This window comes from Ammospiza nelsoni, chromosome 24 (assembly GCF_027579445.1).
Source record: "Ammospiza nelsoni isolate bAmmNel1 chromosome 24, bAmmNel1.pri, whole genome shotgun sequence".
In the NCBI taxonomy this organism is placed as follows: Eukaryota; Metazoa; Chordata; class Aves; order Passeriformes; family Passerellidae; genus Ammospiza; species Ammospiza nelsoni.
The window spans coordinates 1,889,686-1,902,254 of record NC_080656.1 but is presented as its reverse complement, the minus strand read 5'-3'; the positions used below and the strand labels follow the sequence as shown (position 1 = coordinate 1,902,254).

Genomic DNA, 12,569 nt, shown 5'->3' with positions numbered 1-12,569 from the left:
GTGGAGTTGTGCCGCTCGCTCGCCTGCAGGAGGGGAAGGCAGCGGGACTGGAGCCTGGAGAGCAGAGCAGGACCTGCCTGGCAAGCTCGGATTTCAGTGCCACGAGGCAAATTTGGGGATGAATCAATCTGGATCGTGTCCAGAGGAAGAGGGAGGTGTGATGTGATATGATGTGATGTGATGTGATGAGGGAAGATCCACAGACCAATGCGGTGGTGTTCGCTGGGGTCCCAGGATGAGGGAAGAGATGAGAATGTTGACCCCATGGTTTAGAAGGCTGATTTATTATTTTATCATACATATTATATTAAAAGAAAATTATATATTCAAACTATACTAAAAGGGATTTTTCAGAAAATATCAAGGTGGCGGGACCGGGCCTGGAGAGTGAAGCAGGACCTGCCTGGCAAACTTGGCTTTCAGTGCCACGAGGCAAATTTGGGGCTGAATCGCAGATCTGGATCGTGTCCAGAGGAAGAGGGAAGTGTGATGTGATGAGATGAGGGAAGATCCCCCAACCCATGTGGTGGTGTTCGCAGGGGTCTTAGGACGAGGGAAGAGATGAGAATGTTGACCCCATGTTTCAGAAGGCTGATTTATTATTTTATAATATATATTATTTTAGAAGAAAATGATATATTAAAACTGTACTAGAAGAATAGAAGAAAGGATTTCATCAGAAGGCTAGCTAAGAATAGAAAGGAATGATAACAAAAGCTCCTGACTCTCAGAGAGTCTGAGCCAGCTGACTGTGATTGGCCATTAATTAAAAACAACCAACATGGACCAATTAAAGATGCACCTATTGCATTCCACAGCAGCAGATAATTATTGTTTTTCTTTTCCTCTGAGGCTTCTCAGCTTCTCAGGAGAAAAATCATGGGAAAGGGATTTTTCAGAAAATATCATGGTGACAGACCCAGACATAGGGAATCCCTCCCTAGCAGTGCTCGCTGCCGCAGCATCCCAGCAGAGTGGTGACATCCTCCTCTTGTGCACAGTATGAGGCAGAATTTGAGCCTAAACCTAGGAAAAACCAGACTTCTTTTGATGCCACACAGAAGCCCAGTTAAAGCACTTTCTCTAGCATTATACAGGGGTCCACCTTGTAGGAGGCTTCTGGTCCTAAGGCATCTAACCAAAACAAATCACACATGTCAATCCACTGAGGCTGATGCTCAGACAAAGGCAAGTCTCTTGAAATAATCAGAGTAAGCTGAAATTTAATTCGCCTTGTCCTGGAGGGAATGCCCCAGAGAGAAACAGGCATCTCCAGAATGTGACTCCACCTTTCACAGTGTCTTTGAGGGTGCTTGTAACTCCCTCATTAGCCATAAAAGCGGGTGACTAACTCAGGTGAAGATGTCTAAAGATCAGGGCAGATGACTCAACCACCAGAACTCTCAGTGGTTTCTTGAATTAGCAGGAAGGAGTAATGAGCAGCTATTGTCCAGGTCTGATGGTGAAAGCCAGTTCTCCTGGTCTCTGGGACAGAGATAAGGTGCTCCACCATGGTCTGCACCAAGTGCTCCACCACAAACACACCCAGAAAGGTGTCGGCCTGCAGGTGTTGGATGCCTCTGACTGCAGGGACAGCCAGCTCAGCTGCCTCCCTCAGCCCTGGCTGCTAAGGAGGGTCGATAAGACCTTGCTGCCCTTGGGGGAGGTTCCATGAGGATCCTGTGAGGACTCACACTCCGTGTGCTGGGCAGAGCCTGCCTGAGCCCCCAGGGCCCACAGCACAGAGCCAGCACAGCAGGTGAGAGCCTTCATGTCTTTATTGATAGGAAAACAAAACCACATCGATTGCTATTGAGCCTCCAACGAGCACCAAGGTATCAAAGTAATTAAAACAACACAATTAGATTAGCGTCAGACAAGGCAGCAGAGCCCTCAGTGCAGCTGAGTGAGCCAGCTCTGCTTGCTCAGACGTGCACACGGGGCCTGTGAGTGGATGCTGGGTGGGTTTTCCTGGACGCAGACCTGGGCTGAGTGGGCCTGCCACCCCTGCACACACCATGAGCACAAACGTCACCAAGATCATGGAATGGTTTGGGTGGGAATTGGCCTTAAGGACCCTGCCATGGCAGGGACACCTTCCACGGTCCCAGGGCTGCTCCCAGCCCTGTCCAGCCTGGCCTTGGGCACTGGCAGGGATGCAGGGGCAGCCACAGCTGCTCTGGGCACCCTGTGCCAGGGCCTGCCCACCCTCACAGGGAACAATTCCCAATTCCCAATATCCCATCCAGCCCTGCCCTCTGGCAGTGGGAGCCATTCCCTGTGTCCTGTCCCTCCATCCCTTGTCCCCAGTCCCTCTGCAGCTCTCCTGGAGCCCCTTCAGGCCCTGGCAGGGGCTCTGAGCTCTCCCTGGAGCCTTCTCCTCTCCAGGTGAGCACCCCCAGCCCTCCCAGCCTGGCTCCAGAGCAGAGGGGCTCCAGCCCTGGAGCAGCTCCATGGCCTCTCTGGACTCACCTCAGCAGCTCCATGTCTCTCTGATGCCCCACCCCTCATCATCCATCCCACAATCCCCCTCCATTTCTCCAGTGGAGAACAGAGGAACTCAGAATATTTTTTCCTCCCAGAGCCTGAGCATCCTTTCTCCAACAGTCTGATTTGCAGCTCCTGTCTCTGTCAGGCCCCGTGTTACTGCCTGGAGAGAAACCAGCTGGGCTCTGGGATGGAGTCCCCTTCAGGCCCTGCCAGGGGCTCTGAGTTCTCCTCAGAGCATTTTCCTCTCTGGCTCTCCCAGCCTGGCTCCAGAGCAGAGGGGCTCAGCCCTGGAGCAGCTCCATGGCCTCTCTGGCCTCACCCCAGCAGCTCCAGCTCCTGATGATGATGATGGTGGCCCCAGAGCAGCCCAGGCCAGGGCAGTGCTGGTGGCAGCAGGAGCTGCAGCATCCCAGGACAATCCCACCACTCAGGTGTCCAGCTCTCACCTGCCCCTTGCAGTGAGCAGAAAGCTCCCAAAAAGGGGGCTGTGGGCAGGGGCTCTGCCCCAGGCAGTGGCTGTGCTGCCCCACAGGTCCCAGGTCCCTCAGAGAGGGAGAAAGGCTCAGGCTGGGCTGGATTCCAGTGAAATGTGGGTTCCTGCCTCTTTGCAGCCTGGCTCAGCAGGCTGCTGTGGGTGCCTGGCTCCCATCTGCCTCCCCAAGGGGTGCTATAATTAACACTTATAAACCACTTTGATATCCCATGATGAAAGGAGCTGTACAAAAGCACTGCATTATAATAATTCATACCATAAATTTGTGAGAACATGCAAAAATCTTTATAGCTAAAGGCACCTTTAAATACTTGAGAGTGCCTTTAAAAGGTAAAATACTTCAAGATGATTCTGCTGCCTAAGGATGTCCCACCATTTTGGCTTTTAGTGGCTACCTAAAGCTAAAAGAGTTAAGCAGATATGCAGCATTTTAAATGTCTTGGCTTTAGGGGTGTTGCTGAGACACACCAAAACCAGAATGTTTTAACCCTTGTGTGTTCCCATCTCCCCCAAATCAATCCCATCCATTTCCTTGTGATGATAATTGAATTTCTCAGCATGGCAAAAGTAGTTAGAGCTGAAGTTGATCATCTCACACACTGTGATGAAGTGGGATCTGAGGTATCCTGGTTGCAAAACACCCAGCAGAACCATGGTTTTGACCCTCTCAGAAGAACCTGCATTAATTCACCCCCAAACTGGCAGAAGAGCCACTCACTGGACAAAGCAGGAGCAACTTCAAGCCACAAATTGCCAGTGACAATGAAGCAAAAGCCAATTAAAAGAGACAGACCTTCGGAGACTTTGAGAAAGGGATCAAGGGATCCTCACCCTGGGAAACAGAGGGGAAAGATACTTAGGAAGAAAGATCTCTTAGTGCTGGCCACTACTACAGATTACTTCTGCTTTTTCCTCAGTTCTTTCATTGTATGGCATTTCTTTTCTCAATTTCAAGGCAATTCCTTCCCTCACCACTCAGGAAGGGAAGGAAATATCAGATCACCGGTGCACTAAAGGCTAAAGCTGCAAAGCTGTAATAAGGGTTTATTAACATAATCATAATATGTACTATTGTGTAGCTGTATCCCACCAGGAATGATAATAAACATTTAATAGCCCAATAATACCTGTTTAATAATTTTTCAGCTCACCCTGTCTAATTGCAAGTTTATTAAAGAACGATAAACTTTATAATCGTTGTAAAGGCATAATTGCAATTCCATTGCTTATTTAATATTGAGCTAATGATATTACAACTAAGTTATATTTTCCCATACATATTAAATATCAATTAGCTGGTTTAAACTATTGATTTGTATTTAATTAACTATGCTATTATATACCAATTAAACTCTTATAAGAGAAGCAGAAACAGCTGGTCTCTAAAATTAAAATTTTAAAACTTTGTATTAACATAAATATCACGTTTCCATTTTGTCATGTTTTCCTTCTACAGCGATGGCAATTTGCTACCTGTAAATATTTTTTCTAATTGCGTGTTATATCCATGAGTTGAACTCTACTTTCTGGGATGGGGAATGGGCAACCTCCATGGTAGATATCCTACAGTCAGTGACACCAGAATGTGGAAACTGGGCAAGGCAGAGGGCTGGAAAAGCCTTATCTCACCTGGAGATCCCAGAAGCAAAGAATTCAGCTGGGAACTCTTCAAAGAGCATGAAATTCTCCAAGGAAAGAAGCTTGACATGTTCCTAAGCTGGCCAGCAAGGAGAAGATCCTACCTGACCAAATCTAAGAGATTTTGATGGAGAATCCTCTTCCTCCCACTCAGGAGTTTCCTGTCCTGGTGGATGCAGTTCCCTGTGGTACATGGGTGCCTTGGTAAAGAAGCAATATGGACAGAAAATCCTGATCTCCCAGGGTTTTCCATGCTCTTGGCTTCGCTGTGTCCGGAGATGCTGCATCCCAAAAGTTTGAAGAAATAGGTGAAGGAGCATTTTCTTTGTTTTTCATCATTTTGATTTACTCTGAACCATCCCAAATGTCCCTGTAACCTCTTTTTCAGAGGACCCTGCCCTGGGCAGCCATGGATCACCTTTCCTCCAAGTTCTCTGCCATCAGTGCTGGGTTCAAGCTTCCCCCCTTGATGTTATTTTCATCCATGAGCATTCCTGAGCCATCCAAACTCCTGCTGCCATTTGGCAGAGAGCAAACAGATCCTTTGGCACAGAATTCCTATATTACACTGTTAAGTCTGCAGAGCAATCCAAGATCTTCAGAGATGAAAAAAGCCATACAAATTCATGTTATTATTAAATCTGTGCCTGGTTAATTTATAAAAATGTATTAAAAAAACTAAGAGGCTTCCCAGATGAGAAAATGGGCACATTACTGTTTGAAATATGAATGAAGCAGAGATCAGTGTTAAATGCTGGACTGGTATTGTATTTTATTCTACAGTGATCTGCAAAAAAGTTGCATTTATAAACCCATTTATTGTATTATGTACTCGCAAACCACCTTGTCATCCATTTATTGCACAAATAAAATCTTAAAAGCAGAGGATTAGTTGAGTGTGTCCCTGTGGGACCACAATCTGACTTTAAAGAATCCATCAATGAAAGAAAACAGATGGAGCAGAGATGTTTGCCAGCTCATTGCTCCGAGATGGAAAACACAACTGGCTCTTCTCCCACAGCCCACAGACCTGGAAAGAGAGAAGGACATCCACAGGGCTTGTGGGAAACTGTCCCCATTCAGGAGCCAGTTCTGGATGAAGAATTTATCATTCCAATCTCCTCTCCTATTGCTGTACAGGGTGAGGACCTTGGAGAGGAAAGCTCAACTTTGCACAGTGAGAGAAAGCTCCCCAAAACTGAAGCCCTGTGTAGAACCTCTTGATAGGTCTAAGAACCTCTTGGTAGGTCTGTAAGAACTTCTAGGTAGAGCTGTAAGACCTAAATTTTTCTTAAACACCACTGGAGAGGCACATACCTACATTTGGGAACAGCAACAGCACAAACCAGTCCCAGGGCTGTTGTCCCTACTGGGAATTTGAAGAATGAAGGTCTGGAGGATCCTTAAAACTTCTCTCAAACATTTCTTTTGGGTTAAAAACCATAATGGAAAAAGACAGGAAAGCTTGGATGTGCTGATTTTCGCTATGCTTCTTTCAACCCAGTGGAAAACCAGAGTCTCCATAACCCAGGAGGGCATTTTTTGGGACAAACAACTTTGGACAGGTACATGCCTTGAATATTGGAATTCAGCTTTCCAGGTGCCTTGAAAGGCAGCAGCACTGGAAGCTTCAAGAGGAAGAGCAGAGAAACACCCAGGAGGCAGCTCTCCCCAGGAACAAGCTCTGCCCTGGTACCAGACAATTAAAAGTTGTTCTTAGCAGGAAACACAACTGGCAGGAGGGGAAAGAAAGAAGAGGGATTTGTGCTGCTGAGCAAAGGGAATGATATCCCTGTGTTCCCTGGCTAATGAAGGGAAAAGAGGCACCTCCAAGTTGTAACTCAGCACTGGAGTGTTTTGAAGAGGCTTTTTTCTCTAGTGGCAACACAGAGCCTTTGGTCCCTAAAGTTCAGAACTGAATCTGTCTGTATTCCCCACTCTCCTCCCCAGCCCTTCATGGCTGATGCACTTTTTCTGAACCTCTCACAAACATGTCCAATTTGGGGAGCATCTGACAAGTGAAGAAAAATCTTCACAAATCTCAAAGCTGCAGTAGGAAAACCAATTCACCCCAGAGTAAGGTGGCTGTTGGTACTTGAACCTTCCCACACAAACAGCTTCCACAGCTTTGTGTGCACAGGCATGTCTCTACACTGGTCAAATTGTCCAGAATGCTTTGTTAAGGCCTTGGGGCAGCAACTCCCACAGCTTAACTACACCTCATGTGCAGGAAAAAGTATTTTTGCTGTATTTCCTACTATAAAAGTTGTAACTTCTACACACAGGGTTTTACTTGAAAGAAAACCAAATAAAAGGTTATATAGAAACAATCTGTTTTTTTCACTACTGAATATCAAACCCAGTCCTGTTTGCTCTGCTGAGAGCTGGGTCACGTACCCCACACAGTCAGAGAATCATGGCAAAAAAAACCACAGCCAGGCATTGGAGAGGGCTGGTGGGGCTGCCCATGATCCCAAATTCAGGTACCCTACACAGTCAGAGAATCATGGCAAAAAACACAGCCAGGCATTGGAAAAGGCTGGTGGGGCTGTCCACGATCCCAAATTCAATCAGCAGTCCCATGGGAATTTGGGGTGCACCTGCTCCCTCCTTACCCCCCTTCTGAAGGCTCCACTCTCGTGGGGTTGGTGTTTCCTTCCACAATCTCCCGGGATGCAGGGGTAGCTCCAGCATTTCCCCCCAGTTCACACAAGTTTTGGAGGATTTCTCAAGAGCTGCTCTGGCTCAGCCTGGCTCAGCCCCTCTGGTGCTCCTGGCCTGGCTGCAGCCCTGGAGCTCAGATCCTCCTTGAGAGGTTCCTGAGTTGTTCCACCAATTCCCCTGCTGGTGGCTCTGACCTGCACTCCAAGGGGATGAACCTGCTCCACTCCAGCCCCTTGTACCTGCTGCTCCAGCCAGTTCTTCAAATGCTCTGTTCCAGTGCAGTGAGCTGCTCAGGAAGGGCTGGGATAAGCCTTCCAGGGAAATTAAAGCAACAGGCAAGCACCTGGCCATGCATTCCCCAGTGTCTCCTAGGGTTTGCCCAGGTCAGCCCCTGAAACCAGCACACATCACCATCCATGCTGTCCCACCAGGAAGAGATCTGAACCAACAGGATCTGCTGATTCTGGGGAGGTGGCAGGTCAGCCAGGGACAAAACAGGACAACCAGGGACAGGGCAGGACAGCAGGGACAGGGCAGGACAACCAGAGACAGAGCAGGACAACCAGGGACAGAGCAGGGCAGGGACAGGGCAGGATAACCAGGGACACAGCAGGTCAGCCAGGGACAGGGCAGGACAAACAGGGACAGGGCAGGACAAACAGGGACAGGGCAGGACAGCCAGGGACAGGGCAGGACAACTAGGGACAAAGCAGGGCAGCCAGGGACAGAACAGGATAACCAGGGACGCAGCAGGACAAACAGGGACAGGGCAGGACAGCCAGAGATACAGCAGGACAGCCAGGGACAGAGCAGGACACCCAGGGGTTGGGCACATCTGTCTTGGCCTCACTGCAGTGGCTGCTCTCACCAGCCTGCACAGATCCATGTGCTCATGCAGCTCCTCCATGGCCAGGGCAGGAGAGGGGAGCAGGCAGTGTCCCTCACCCTGTCTGGCTGCTCCACCTCCTCCAGGAACTCCTCTGCTCCAGCCAGGGGCTGGGGTGGCCCTGGGCTGTCACTTCCTCCCCAATGCTCTGTTGGCAGCTCAGCCCTGCACTGGCAGGGACTTGGGGACCTGGCACATACATTCCTCCACCCGCCTTCTTTCACGCCACCAAACCCCACAGCTGCACATTCAGCTCCAGACAGCAGAAAAGTGACCCCACCCTCCATGTATGAAACCCATCCCAGCTTTCTGCAGCAGCCCTTCCACTGAAAAAAGCTCTCCAGAGAAATAAAATGCTTTAATGGGGCCATGGCCCAGAGACTGAAAAAGCCCCAGTGTGTGCAGCACAAGGGGTCTGTGTGAACTGGGGGGGCTGCAGGAGAAGGGGAGTTTGGGAGATGGATTGAGCTGGTCTAAAGCTGTGTTGAGCCCTCCTGCTCCATCTCCAGTGATTGGATCAGGACGTGCTCCTGCAAACTGGGAGGGCTTTCAACAGCAGGGATTGTGAGACTGAGATGGTCTAAAACCAGCTCAGAACAAAACTGACAGGGAGAAAGACACAAAATCCACACATTTTGATTCCTTAAGAGTGCAGTGTTTTCTCTGAAGGCCTGATTTCACTGGGGCTTCTCCTTTCATTGAAAGCCCCAGCACCATTCTTTGCTCCTGCTGAAGGACCCCTGTGTGTCCCACCCCAACCCAAGCAGCATCAGCCACAGCCACAGCACATTATCCTGGGGCCTGGTGGGAACATCTCATGGTGGAATAAATAACATTGTTTGTCACTCAGAGAGCCACATTTACATGCAGGTCCAGAGCTCCTCACATCAACAGGAGTGTCCCTGCCTCACTCCCCACCCAGAGCACCTTGTAAAAACAAACAAACAAACAAACAAACAAAACCCAACCAAACAAAACCCAACCAAACAAAACCCAACCAAACAAACAAACCAACAAACTCCCTAAGGTGAATATCCAACACAATAAAACAAGCTCAACTGGGAGGAGAACATGGCAATGGAAACACTTTGCAATAAACCCTGGAAGTCCCCACGCTGCTCTGACAGATTGTGGATAAGCTGGAGAGAAAAATAATAAAAATAAACCCACAGAACTGTAAAGGTCACATCTACAGCCGTGCTCTGGATCAACAATGGCTCCTCACACCTCCCACCTTGGATGTGTTTCTGCCTAAGCCATCCTTCTTACAAGTCTGGAAGATGGACAGCAGCACTGGGAAGCACAAACCACTTCTGCCCTTGGAGACGTGCTGGGATCACAGCTTTCCTCTGCCTGACCTCAGCCACTGCCTGTGAGCCCATGTGCCCCAGATTCTCCTGCTCCTGATCCAGAAACCCCCATTGCCAGCTGCTCCAAAGGCTGCACGTGCTGCCCACCCCAAGAAGAACCCAGCTGGTCCAAGCTGGAGGAGCTGTGCCCATCCCTTCCTTCTGAGGCAGGGAAAGCTCTGCAGCACCATCCTGCTCTCTGTGAACACACACACAGCCCAAGCAGGGATCCCTGCTGTCCTCCGATTACTGGGAAATCACACTCCAGCCTCACAAGCTCCATTACTCCTGTGTTTTGTATAATTAAATTCTATTTGCTGGTTACCTCACAGCACGGCTGCAATTCTTCTGCATCTGAGGCGTTTTAAAAATATTTCTGATCTTCAGCTTCTATTTCATTTTTCCTCTCCTTGGCAACTCTCAGCCATCTCTTTTAGCTGCCTTCCTCCCTGTGAGGTGGGAAGGGGCAGGAGACCTGCTGTGACCAGTTCTTGCTGTTCTGTCTCCTCTCCAAGATGAAAGGGATCAGTGATGTGAATGTGTAAATTAGGGCACAGGTTAATCCCCATTTCCTCCTCAGATATCCAAACTTGAATTACTTCCCAGGAATTTGAATGGGAGCTGAGGTTCCTAAACAGCTTGGGGAACCTTGTGGTGGTGTCACCAAACCATCACAGATGAGTAAACTGGCCAAGGAAGAAGCAATTCCAGGTTCATCCCACTTGGAGGTGCATTTGCTGCAGTCCCTGCTGTGGTGCTAAATAGAAGGGGCAGCATGAAAACAGGCCCCAACTCTCCACCAAGGAACAAGGCACCAATTACAGAGAGAAAGCCATAAGATTTAAGGGATTATCTCATCACCACACTCCCTTTCTGCTTTGATTGAGGTATTGAGGTTCAAGGCACTGGCAGGGAAAGCTTTGGCCACGCTCAGCAGGAGGAGAAAGGAAAGTGAGTGGGCAAATCTCAGGCTGTGGGAGGCTGATTGCTGCCCTGTCCAGACCCTGCTCCTTCCACGTCCAAAGAACAAATGCAGCCCCCAGGCCATGCAGACACCCACAGCAGCACCCTCAGGCTGGGCTGCTTCAGCTCACCCTGCCCTGGCACTGCTCACCCTGCCCAGCTCCAGAGAGGACACCAGAGACACTGAGCATCCACAGCAGCTTCAGGCTGCAGCATTCAGCCTAAATCTTCTGTGATATTTGTGTCTCATGACCATCCCTCCCCCTTTTCGAGCATTTTCAGTTTCCTAATTGACCTGAAAACTCGCAATTTCTGCACTTGGTCCCTTTAACTGGATCTCCATGCAAATGCTTTGCCAGCCATGCTCAGCTGCCTCAGCTGAAATCATTGAAATCACATCACACTAAACCCTGCTTCCACTTCTGCAGGTGCAATTAGCACAGGTCAGGGGCAGGAAGGTAAACCAGGGAAGATGGGTACAAGGGAGGGAAGATGGGTGTGAGGGAGGGACCAAAGCAGGCACAAAGCAGGGATCTCCCACCCAGCAGCAGGAGTGTCCCTCACCCAGCAATGGGATCTCCCCCATCCAGCACATCCAGCAATGGATTCTCTCTCACCCAACAGTGGGATTTCCCCCATTCAGCAATGGGATCTCCTCCATCCAGCAGCAGGGATCTCCCATATCCATCAATGGGATCTCCCTCACCCAGCAATGGGATCTCTCCCAGCCACCAATGGGATCTCCTACATCCAACAATGGGATCTCCCATATCCAGCAATGGGATCTCTTCCATATCCAGCAATGGGATCTCCCACACCCAGCAATGGGATCTCTTCCATATCCAGCAATGGGATCTCCCACACCCAGCAATGGGATCTCCTCCATCCAGCAATGGGAGCTCCCACATCCAGCAGTGAGATCTCCCTCACCCAGCAGCAGGGATCTCTCCCATCCAGCAGTTCCCCTCCTTGTGACCAAAGGACCAAAAGGACCTTGTGCCCTGACCAAAATCATCCCCCATCAGGGCTGACTGGTGGCACCGGTGCCTTTATCACCTTCCCTGCTCCCTCCCTGCCAAGCCCTGTCCTTGCACACGGCTCCTGCTGCCAGGGGTGCGTTTTCCCAACATTGGCCATAACTTGGATGATCTATGGAAACAGCTCCCCTGCTTCCCCCAGTGCTGCTCCCCGTGCACTCTCTCAACCCCATTAAAAGTAATGGGGTGAGATTGTCCAGCCCATTACTTTCAATGGCTTCGTTTCAGGCAGACAGCCTAAAGCTCCCATATCCTCCAAACAGCCAGCAGAGGAGCTCCAAAACTCCCCATTTCATTAGCACATCGTGCATTCCAGCTTGCCAGGGCTTAATTGGAAAGAGAGCCAAGGCTGCGTTAAGGTTTGCTAATTGCTGCAGGAGAGACACGAGCACTCCTTGCACCACTGATGATTATCTCCTTGCTCAGCAGTTTTGTGTTCTCCAAGGTGTGAGGTTTTATGAAAATAGTCCAAGTTAAAAAAAAAAAAAAAAAAAAAAAGAGAGACATAAGCAAACACAGCCACAGGAGAGGGACTTTATGGAATGGTTGTGTGCTCCAAGATTCTGCTGGGCTTGCTGGTGCTAGAGGGGAAATACAGTTACTGGAGGATCTGCCAGGAAGAAACATTGGTCTTGCAAAAAGCCAAGTGAAAATCGTGTATTTAAGATGCATCACAGGAGCTGCAGTTTGAGTCTTTCTGAACTGTAAGTCCAATAATCCACTGAGGGCAGAGACAGGCCAAAAATCAAACCACTCTACTTCCAAGACAGTTTGATATTACAAGATGCTCAGAAAGCTGCACAGCCAAACACCTTTCTTTGGGAGGCAGAGAAATCCCATTTCTGGTCTGATTTCTGACCCTGCCTTCTGCTGCAGGTTTATAAAAGCCTAAAATAACCTGATCATGTAAAGCCATGTGCCCTGTTACAGCCAGGGAAGGGACCTGTTAGGGATGTACATAATGCTGTATCTGGGAGACCGAAACAATGACACCTCAACAGCTGTCTAAAAAAAGAGGGAAGAGCTGAGTAGTTAAATCATAGAATGTC

The 12,569-nt window shown here is 49.2% G+C and overlaps 1 protein-coding gene across 3 annotated transcripts in view; it reads right to left on the bottom strand.

Moving 5' to 3' along the window:
- KIRREL3 (kirre like nephrin family adhesion molecule 3) overlaps window positions 1-12,569 on the bottom strand; it is a 413,001-nt gene that overhangs the window by 143,702 nt on the left and 256,730 nt on the right. The gene's annotated exons all lie outside the window — the stretch shown is intronic.